This window comes from Salmo salar, chromosome ssa16 (assembly GCF_905237065.1).
Source record: "Salmo salar chromosome ssa16, Ssal_v3.1, whole genome shotgun sequence".
Classification (NCBI taxonomy): Eukaryota; Metazoa; Chordata; class Actinopteri; order Salmoniformes; family Salmonidae; genus Salmo; species Salmo salar.
Window position 1 is genome coordinate 77,606,025 of NC_059457.1, and position 11,520 is coordinate 77,617,544.

Below are 11,520 nucleotides of genomic sequence, written 5' to 3' on the forward strand. Positions count from 1 at the left end.
GTGACAGCTCTTCATTGTTTCCTGCCAAACACCTAGTCTAGTTTTACGGTTTGGTTTCTATATCATGACTTGACATCCGACCACCTTCAGTCTTGACAAGTTCTCCCAAGGCTTCAGGATATGGCCTTGAATTAATCTCTCCCATTTTAACCACAAACTATTCATCTGTCCCATTGTAACCACAAACTCAACCCCTTGTCTCAGTTTCAGCCAGTCTATTCTTCTTGGACTTGCTACATTTGAAAGTCGACACTTGTAAATTCCCTGTGTTAGTGAGGGTGAGTGGGGACATGTTAGATAACAGTTATTAGCAGACTGACCTAGCTTGCCTCTAACAAAGGGCTGCATTCACACAAAACAAGTAAACAAACTTGATGGCGGCCGTGTCGAGTCTGCGTCAGCAGCCAAATTCCCGTCAAGGAAAAGTAAATTGAACCTCCATCCCCATAAATGTTAGTAATGAACAGTTATCACCTCAAAATTAGCCGTTTCCTAACTCTTTGCGCGAGTTACGAGGTCGACTTTAGATTTTACACAAAGTTAATAAAACTGTGTGTACACACAGATGCTGGAAGTGTGTACACCACATGACCTTCCATGTTGATGGGATAGCCCCATGAATAATAGCAGATACAAATCCAACTCTGACTCATTGAGGACGTAACACAACATGGCCTTGGAACATTACTCCTAGTATATGGTGAATGCTCACGTTTACATCTGTGGAAAATCTGAAGTAAAACAAATCAAATAACATTTTATTTGTCACATGCGCCGAATACAACATAAAATGCTTACTTACAAGCCCTTAACCAACAATGCAGTTTTAAGAAAATAGAGTTAAGAAAATATTTACTAAATAAACTAAAGTAAAAATGTTTAATAAAAGTAACACAATAACAATAATGATATACAGGGGATACCGGTACCGAGTCAATGTGCGGGGGTACAGGTTAGTCCAGGTAATTTGTACATGTAGGTAGGGGTATGGCTTAGAATTAGTTGGTGTTTGTAACAATACAGAGTTGTATTTTTACATTTTTTTGTATTTAACTAGGCAAGTCTGTTAAGAACAAATTCTTATTTACAATGATGGCCTACACCGGCCAAACCCAGACGATGCTAGGCCAATTGTGCGCCGCCCTATCGGACTCCCAATCACGGTCGGTTGTGTTACAGCCTGGAATCGAACCAGGGTGTATGTAGTGATGCCTCAAGCAGTGCCTTAGACTGCTGCGCCAATCAAAATTAAGCAACACACAGCACTTGACATAAACCATTAGACTTTACATCAGGGGCAAGTCATGTCAGAGAGAAGCCCCTTATCTATGGTTGTTCTGAGCGATCCAGCCCCCTGGCTTGTACAAAACATGTTCATGTCTCTTTTGGCATGTGCTGTTACTGACTGCTCAATGTCATACGACATGACAGAATACAGAATGACACAAGATTGCAAATACACTGCTCAAAAAAATAAAGGGAACACTAAAATAACACATCCTAGATCTGAATGAATTAAATAATCTTATTAAATACTTTTTTCTTTACATAGTTGAATGTGCTGACAACAAGATCACACAAAAATAATCAATGGAAATCCAATTTATCAACCCATAGAGGCCTGGATTTGGAGTCACACTCAAAATGAAAGTGGAAAACCACACTACAGGCTGATCCAACTTTGATGTAATGTCCTTAAAACAAGTCAAAATGAGGCTCAGTAGTGTGTGTGGCCTCCACGTGCCTGTATGACCTCCCTACAACGCCTGGGCAAGCTCCTGACGAGGTGGCAGATGGTCTCCTGAGGGATCTCCTCCCGGACCTGGACTAAAGCATCCGCCAACTCCTGGACAGTCTGTGGTGCAACGTGGTGTTGGTGGATGGAGCGAGACATGATGTCCCAGATGTGCTCAATTGGATTCAGGTCTGGGGAACGGGCGGGCCAGTCCATAGCATCAATGCCTTCCTCTTGCAGGAACTGCTGACACACTCCAGCCACATGAGGTCTAGCATTGTCATGCATTAGGAGGAACCCAGGGCCAACCGCACCAGCATATGGTCTCACAAGGGGTCTGAGGATCTCATCTCGGTACCTAATGGCAGTCAGGCTACCTCTGGCGAGCACATGGAGGGCTGTGCGGCCCCCCAAAGAAATGCCACCCCACACCATGACTGACCCACCGCCAAACTGGTCATTCTGGAGGATGTTGCAGGCAGCAGAACGTTCTCCACGGCGTCTCCAGACTCTGTCACGTCTGTCACATGCTCAGTGTTAACCTGCTTTCATCTGTGAAGAGCACAGGGCGCCAGTGGCGAATTTGACAATCTTGGTGTTCTCTGGCAAATGCCAAACGTCCTGCACGGTGTTGGGCTGTAAGCACAACCCCCACCTGTGGACGTCGGGCCCTCATACCACCCTCATGGAGTCTGTTTCTGACCGTTTGAGCAGACACATGCATATTTGTGGCCTGCTGGAGGTCATTTTGCAGGGCTCTGGCAGTGCTCCTCCTGCTCCTCCTTGCACAAAGGCGGAGGTAGCGGTCCTGCTGCTGGGTTGTTGCCCTCCTACGGCCTCCTCCACGTCCCCTGATGTACTGGCCTGTCTCCTGGTAGCGCCTCCATGCTCTGGACACTACGCTGACAGACACAGCAAACCTTTCTGCCACAGCTCGCATTGATGTGCCATCCTGGATGAGCTGCACTACCTGAGCCACTTGTGTGGGTTGTAGACTCCGTCTCATGCTACCACAAGAGTGAGAGCACCGCCAGCATTCAGAAGTGACCAAAACATCAGCCAGGAAGCATAGGAACTGAGAAGTGGTCTGTGGTTACCACCTGCAGAACCACTCCTTTATTGGGGGTGTCTTGCTAATTGCCTATAATTTCCACCTGTTGTCTATTCCATTTGCACAACAGCATGTGACATTTATTGTCAATCAGTGTTGCTTCCTAAGTGGACAGTTTGATTTCACAGAACTGTGATTGACTTGGAGTTACATTGTGTTGTTTAAGTGTTCCCTTTATTTTTTTGAGCAGTATATAATTCCTCCAAAAAGATTTGCAGGAAATGCCACTGTGATTACGGGTAGATGCCATCAAAACACAAATGTTTGTTTGCCACATCCCAGTTTGAATGAAACATTTTCACAATTCAGCCAGACAGAGAGAGAGCCGTCCGGCCCGGAGAATGGAGAATGCATTCACCTCGACAAGAGATTTCAACTGGCAGCTCTGGGCTCCTTTTCCCCCATAATTCACTCACTATCTTGACACCATGTTGGCGGGAGAGCGTGAGCAGCTCCAGCACATTGTACAGACAGACACAGCTGCTGCTGCCAGCCTCAGAGACGTCATGTTCAAGTCTACGTCCAAAATGGCACCCTTTTCCCGTTATAGTGCAGTATACTTTGGACCAGGGTCCATAGGGCTCTGGTCATAATTAGTGCACTATATAGGGAATGGGGTGCCATTCGGGACGCACACAACCTTCAAGCTGTCAGTCGCTTCCTTTCAGCATGACAATATGAAAAGAACTTCCTTTACCCATGTTGTGCCAGCCATAATTTAAGAGGTACTGTGTAGGCTATCCACTCAAACAACTGCTACAGGGAGAGAGAAATCAGATTGCTGGTAAAAGTATCCTCAACATGTAATTCCTGGCACTTTTGCTCCTCTGTTGTAATTGAAGACTCGTCTTTACTCACTCATCAGATTCTACGGAGGCAGAACATGGGGAAGACATTTCAGGCTTACTGGTGTGTTAACTGCTAGATTTCCTTCCCAAAGTTCCATTTACTTTTTGGAATACCTCTGGGGGAGTGGAATGAAACCCTAATAGCTGGACACACTTACGCAAGGGAGGAATCCAAACTTGGCAAATCTTAACTGGGCTTAAATTCCCCAAAAGTTGGAGAGTTTTAACAGTACATGAAAATGCGGGAGGGAAGGAGTGGAAGGCATAGTTCATTATGCAAAGCACTGATGTGCTTAATCATCCAAAGTCATACACTCTCTCTCTTTCTCTGTCTCACAGGGTGAACATAGGAGCTGAGAGTAGAGTATGTACTCTGTGTTCTGCCAGGCTAATCACTGCATTCTGTCAGAGATATGTAATCACACGACGCCATACAATGATGGCTACCGGACCTAATTGGCCCACACATTTCCAGAGGTAACGGAGAAACGTCTGACAGGTCTGCACACTAAGAAAAGCACTTACATGTCGTAAAACGGGCCTTTAATCATTATGTCCAAGGTTTTAGTTATAGTTCACCTCCTAGACACATTACTGGTTGAGGTTCAACTAGGTACTGCACTGTGGTAAAAATACGGTCATCATTATAGATCTTGTGTATTGAGTACAGTGCACTAAAAGTGTCTATTAGCTGTGCAGTGGGTTTTTAACAGGCTTTCTCATCACAATACGTAACCTGGTGGGATATGCTTCAGTTCTATTAGAGGCAGATCTTAGTGGAGCACACTGATCAAAGCGTTGGTCTCATCATTGTCACGTCCATGGCTAGACAATCCTCTCACTATCTGGCAGTAGAGGAGGAAGAGGAACTGTTGGCAGACTAGTCTGTCAGGTCACAATCAGGAATCAGCTCACATTTTCCAATCGGTCCAAGGCCACGCCTGTGTGACACAATTACTGTGTGTACAGGTGTGGGATATTAATTTGACCAGTTTCTCACAGCAGGAACGTAAATCCTGCAGCAACAGGACATGTGAATTATTATGTGGATTATAATTAAATGGACATTTTTGTAGGGGTTGATGCATTTTTCGTAAGGGAAAATCAAGTCTGAAATTTCAAAGTGGAAATTACAAACTTTAGAATCCTTTTTAAACCTCCCCTGGTTTAGGTGTTAGGTTTGATTTATTCACACCATAAAAAAGAAGTGAAAGACAAAACAGTAAAGATAAAAAAACGGGTAAAAACGGTGTGCAGGTGAGGTATGAAGCCCAAAAGGGCTTATATGAAAACCACACCATAACTATAAGTACAACAAATAAAAGTTTGCAACAGGGTGATCAAATGAACTGTAAAGACAGAAAAGAAAAGAGAAGTGGATTTCCCCTTAGGTTCCATATTTAGTTTAGTTTGTAGCTTCAGCCACCTCAAGAGGATACGTTTCTACCTGAATACACACTGTATCATGTGAACTGTGCCATAAAACATATATACAGGCTTTCAAGTTCAGACAAGAAAGTATTCAGAGAGGAAGTCATAAAACAAACCACATTAACTACAATAATCGTCTAACAAGTCTGGTTAGTAGGTATGGTATTTTCTTACGAAAAAAGCAGTATTCTTGTGAATGAGAGTTTTCAAAGGATGAATCGTAGGACACTGACACAACTCTCACACTGGCAGAAATTCTGAAAGCACGGAGTTATGCTGGCTGAATCGCTTAAGCCAAAATTTCCTCAGTCCGTATTTCCCAGAAGTGGAAGGTCAAAGATGTACTGACACAACCGGAGCCGAGTTCCAGCCCGCTTTGTTTGAACAAAGCACATCGAGGGGAGTCTGTGCCATCTGTATGTTTAGAAGGAGTTGGTGAATATGTCATAGCTGTGTGATGATTCTGGACCTCACCACAGTTCCTGTGGTTGGACCTTAGAGCACACCACTACACACATTTCAAACAATGTCTCCCCTTCACACATGGAAAACAAAGTCATTGAGAGTTTGCTTACTGCAAGTGTGTGTGTGTCTCTGCTCTTCTCCTTTCCAAGTCCATGACCTCTGTTTGCAACTCTTTCCACATCAAAAAGCAGCGATAAACGATCATATACATTTTTTACATTCCAATTAAAGATGGTTTCGTGTTTCTTTTATCTTATTCCTTGTGGGGATAAACATTATGCTGGCAAGTCGCAAAATTCTGTCATGTTTTCTCTATACCTTCAGCCCTACACTGAAATTCCAAACAGGAATGTACAGTATGCGTAAGTGTAGCAAAGCATTCTGGGAGCCGTGGCAATACAGGTGTGCTATTCCTTAATTAAAGTCATGACCAACTGTTAAGAGTCTTGGCTGGATGCTCTGGAATCTAATTGGTCAGCAACAGATGATTCATCACTCTGCTGCCTTTACTAGTTAATGAGAGAGTAATAGCCTCTAAAATAGATAGTCAAGATGTGACAGGGGATCCTGCTTGTGCCTGCACCAGTAACAGCTGGATGATAACTTCTTAAAACATAGTCCTGGACATTTGTAGTCGATCCTACCCTGAAGGGGTAGTCATACTGAGAGAGGTATGCTGTTCCTGCTCATACATTATAATGAATTCATGGAAGCAGATCAAAACGGTCCAATGTTCTATCTTCGAGAACTGAGAAGGAACTGCGTCCCAAATGGCACCCTATTCCCTATGTAGTGCACTACTTTTGACCAGAGCCCAATATGGGGTCCTGGAAAAAGTAGTACCCTACATGGGGAACAGGGTGCCATTTGGGACGCAGGGTGATAATAAGCATCACAAGGAATGGTGGAATGGCAGTGGAAGGTTCCAGATGCACCTGAATGATGTAATCATGACAGGGTCAGTGGACCGGCACACTGAGCCCCTGTGTGTGAGATGAGACTGTAGAGATGTAGAGAGAGAACACCCATCCATCTTACTATGCTGTCAAACCAATGACCAGAGCGCTACTTTTCCATGAGAAACATCATTTTTGTCTAAAGATATAGTCACCCACTAACAAGAAAAGAAAAACATCCAGATTTGCTTATTAACATATTAGTAAACCAAATGAACCTTTCACCTTTCAAACCCAAAAGAGACAGAGTGAGCTGAAGTGCCTCGGTGCTGTACGTTACACACGTGTTGAAGTCATGTTTCAGACAACATCTGCTGATGGTTAGAGTGCTCAGTGCTACTCTGCTCTCACACCCCACTACTGCCACACACAAACACACTGTACACTGTAGTGAGGTCCTCGTGCCTGGACATGGCTCAATAGCCAATTAATCAGAGGGGGCTACTTGACCTCTATCAACCCCGCCCCCCCCCCTCCCCAAACCCTCTCTCCCCCTTAACTCCCAGATTAACATGCTACATGAGCTTTCCAGGACCAGGAAGGGTCACCCAACAGTTGGAGGCTCAGTGCCAAAATAAAGAGGGAGAAAGAGACAATGACAAATGAGAAAGAGAGGAGGAAATGGAGGGAGGGAGAGAGAGAGAGAAGAGAGAGAGAAGAGAGAAGGGGAGCTCTGGTGTCTCATCTGTTCTTAAATCCCTACACATAGCCCTTGTAGTATGTAATCACACTCACTGTTTGCCAGCAGGGTCCAGAAAGGAAATGACTACATCCAGCGAAAATGCATCATACAACAATGGATTAACGGGCATGAAATCAAAAACTGGTGCTGCGCAGTGCTCTTCAAATGGGTGAGCTATGGCCAAGCTTTAGTGCTTAGATCAAAGGGGCTATTGTCGCTCTCTTCAGACCAGTGATAATTGGTTTGTCCATCTACATTCTGTGTGTTCTGAGGTTTTGCTGTTTTGTGTTTCTTCCCCCTGTGATTATTTTGGGGAATGGCTGTCTTCAGAACAGAAGCTGCCACACGACGTATCAGGTCCTGAAATGGGACGACTGCTACAGTTAAAGTATTTATTGAAATTGCTTTGGGGAAGCATTTTTGCTGTAGACATCCAAGAGAGTCGAAGAGAATGTGTTTCCATTTTGAGCAAAAAGGTTTATGATGGTTCAAAGGAGCCTTTTTACCCCCTGGTTCATGTCCATGTTTGGTCCAAATGGTAAACACAAGACAAGACAGCAACACATGTGACAGTCTGTGTACGTGCTGGTGGGCTGTTGAATGTCAATACTCAGAGTTACTTTGAGAAAGTGACTCTACTGTTTCTTTGTCCAGGCCCAACTTTATTTAGTGATTTTGTTTGGCTTGAATAAACACTGTTTGTAGCCTAAATGATACAGTCTTAATAGGACAGAACCCTTCAGTAATCTTAAGGGTTGCTGACTCTCTAGACATTTGATAGTTTGTAACAGTATAGGATAATATCATAATTACCCAGAATTCAGCCATGTAAAAAGAATCAGTCTTTTGAGGATAGTTTAGACCAGGTATTCCCAAACTGGGTTTCCGCGCAATGCCGCCGGGGGTACGCCAAATAAAAATGTGATTCCATTTTTTATTTTTATTATAATTGAAAATTCTTCACATTTTCAAACAGTCCATTTATATTTTCCAACGGGGCTTTACATTTGATTGAGGTTTTCGTTTCACTGCCAAAAATTAAATGAAACCATCTAGTGATCAGCGAAATAACAACACAATGTCAAATACAGGTAACCTAGTCAAACAATTAACCTCCAATCACATTAACTGTTACTCTCTCATGGGAATTCCATTAACGGTCCGTATGTAGCCAAACGTAGCTGCTGATCATTCCGTTTGCTCGAAAATGGATAAATGGTTAAAAAAGTAAAGCCCGTGTCCATAGAGACACATACCAGCTCTACTAGTAGTACTGCTGCTACCAGCAGTACTTCACCTGCACCTGTCGACGACACAAGTTGTTCTGCTTCCACGAGCACATCCAAAGCTAGCATCAGTAATTCTATATTTGTTGTTAGCCCAGCTAGCATGGACACTGACAGTTGTGAATCTGATGCAGCCAAAGAGCTACTGCCCCCTTACCTGGGAAAGCACCGAACAACAGACAGGGACGTTGGACCATCAAAGAGGCGCAAATATGACGAGAACTACATTGATTTGGGTTTCACTGATATTGGGAGTAGTGCCTTTCCTCAGCCATGGTGTGTTATATGTGCAAAAGTACTATCTCACAACTCGATGAAACCTTTACTCTTGCACCGACATTTAGAAACAAAACATGCCAATTTGAAAAATAAGCCGCAGGAGTTTTTGGAGCGAGAATTAAGACAACTTTCGAGTAGTAAGACATGTATAAAAGCAACAAATACCATTACTAAGAAGGGGCTAGAAGCATCTTATATGGTGAGCTACCAAGTGGCTAGGACAGGCAAGCCCCATACTATTGTGGAGGACTTAATTCTTCCTGCTGCCGCAGAAATGGCTGGGACAATGCTGGGGGAAAGGCCAAAAAAACTATACAGACAATGCCTTCATCAAGCAACACTGTTTCACGTCGCATCAGTGACATGGCAGGAGATGTTTTGAAACAATTACTGCTTCGCATACATGTATTTTCTGCACTATGCAATGATATGGGCAGCGAGCATGTAATGCTTTTACAACATACAGAAGTGCGCTGGTTATCAAGGGGCAAAGTATTGACACGTTTCTAAAAAAATTGAGAGAAAAGCTTAAAGTTTTCTTTACTGACCATAATTTTGACTTGTCTGACCGCTTGCATGATGACGAGTTTCTCACACGACTGGCCTATCTGGGTGATGTTTTTTCTCGCCTGAATGATCTCAATCTAGGATTACAGGGTCTCTCCGCAACTATATTCAATGTGCGAGACAAAATTGAGGCTATGATTAAGAAGTTGGAGCTCTTCTCTGTCTGAATTAACAAGGACAACACACAGGTCTTTCCATCATTGTATGATTTGTTGTGTGCAAATGAACTTAAGCTTACGGACAATGTCAAATGTGATATATAGCGAAGCACCTGAGTGAGCTGGGTGCGCAATTACGCAGGTACTTTCCTGAAACGGACGACACAAACAACTGGATTCGTTATCTCTTTCATGCCCTGCCTCCAGTCCACTTACCGATATCTGAACAAGAGAGCCTCATCGAAATTCCACCAAGCGGTTCTGTGAAAGCTGAATTTAATCAGAAGCCACTGCCAGATTTCTGGATTGGGCTGCGCTGAGAGTATCCTGCCTTGGCAAATTGTGCTGTTAAAACACTGATGCCCTTTGCTTACCTATGTGAGAGTGGATTCTCGGCCCTCACTAACATGAAAACTAAATACAGGCACACACTGGAAAATGATTCCCACGAGCCGGGTTGTGACAAACTCGCTCTCATTCTTATGTTTAATAAATGTATTGTATAGCTTGTGTTTGGCAGGCTTACAATGATGGCAGAAAACAACATTTGAGAGTGTGCTGACCCTGGTGCTAGAGGGGGTACGCAGCTGGAGGTTGAATGTTTGAAGGGGTACGGGACTATAAAAAGTTTGGGAACCACTGGTCTAGACAAACAACCAGGGATTAGATGAGGTAAGGCAACACCTCAGAGACACCCACCTTTACTCTACCGTTGTTCCCCAAGCACTTCACGTGTTGCTCTAGTTCTGCTCTAGCCGGTCTCTGAGCGAAGACAGATGACGAAGACAGACGTAGAAGAAAACTTCCAGGTCTACTTTTTTTTTACAGTTTATGCACTCAAGCCCAAATCTGGATGTCCTCTAGTCTACAAAGCTATGGCCAAACTTTAGTCATTACCATGGCGACCTGACATCTTGTTGAACATGCAGTATGATTAATGCTCTTTTCCTCCTAGACCATTGTGTTCTTTCTCTCCCGTATAAATCTTTCACCTTGTTCTCACAGAGTAATTAACGTGAACCCTGGACGGAGGGATATTTATCATGGCACTTCATCACTTCCTGACACGCTCCTCCGAACCGTGACTGAGCCCAGTCCTGCAGGCCCAGGCCGTGGCCGCGGTCCGCCAAGCCAAACACACCGACCGACCCAGAGAGGTTCTGATAATGCGTTCATCATAATTAGGGCATCTCGCTCTGGACTGGGCTGATGGCCAAATCTCTCTCTCTCTCTGAAGTGATTTGGTGGACGTGTGAATGAATCTGGCTGAGGCAGCAGGGGCGGCTAAGAGGGAGAGATGGATGGAGGGAGAGATGGAGGGAGGAGGTCATACTATACCTGTATGGTACAGTTTAGTCCGTTTTACACAGATTTACAATGATAGATGTCTCTACAGGAAGGCATAGCCTCAGTCAGAAGGTGAACTCCCTGTTAGGGCTTGAAAGTTCTCTGTCAGGGTGGATACACTTAAGCCAGATCTCTCTGACTTCACTTCACACTGACTGACATTGCCATATAAAGACATTACTATTGACACAGAGAATCTGCCAGAGTACGTGTTTGCAGAGAGAGAGAGAGAGTGAGATGTTGCTTATAACAACGGCAAAGGCAGTTTAATTTTGGGCCAAGTCATCGAGTTTGACTTCAACACACCCGATCTGAACACTATGGTCGAGTTTCTAAGTACCAGAATGATTCTGGGTCATGTTTGAGTTACGACACAATTCATGTCTGTAATAGGGAGACTCTGTACTCTGTCAGATGGTCTGTTAATGCGTATAGATGTCACGTCCTGACCAGTAAGGGGTCATTTGTCATTGTAGTATGGTTAGGGCGTGGCAGGGGGTGTTGTTTCTGTGTGTTTTGGGGTTTGTTTGTTTGTTTCCAGGGGATATGTTCTAGTTTTCTTTTTCTATGTTCATTTTCTATGTGTGGCTGAGTATGGTTTCCAATCAGAGGCAGGTGTCTTTCGTTGTCTCTGATTGGAAGCCATATTTAGGCA

The 11,520-nt window shown here is 44.0% G+C and overlaps 1 protein-coding gene and 1 pseudogene across 4 annotated transcripts in view; one reads left to right on the plus strand and one right to left on the minus strand.

The window, feature by feature from the left end:
• The window catches only part of LOC106574607 (uncharacterized), a 102,780-nt gene that overhangs the window by 32,107 nt on the left and 59,153 nt on the right, over window positions 1–11,520 (plus strand). The window contains exon 1 of one of the 4 annotated variants that reach the window (XM_045697962.1): window positions 7,163–7,397. The exons of the other annotated variants lie outside the window; for them this stretch is intronic. The gene's annotated coding sequence lies outside the window, so the exon portion shown is untranslated. Of the gene's footprint in view, window positions 1–7,162; window positions 7,398–11,520 lie in introns of those variants that run through there. 4 annotated transcript variants of the gene reach the window in all.
• The window catches only part of LOC106574771 (filamin A-interacting protein 1-like), an 81,819-nt pseudogene that overhangs the window by 27,347 nt on the left and 42,952 nt on the right, over window positions 1–11,520 (minus strand).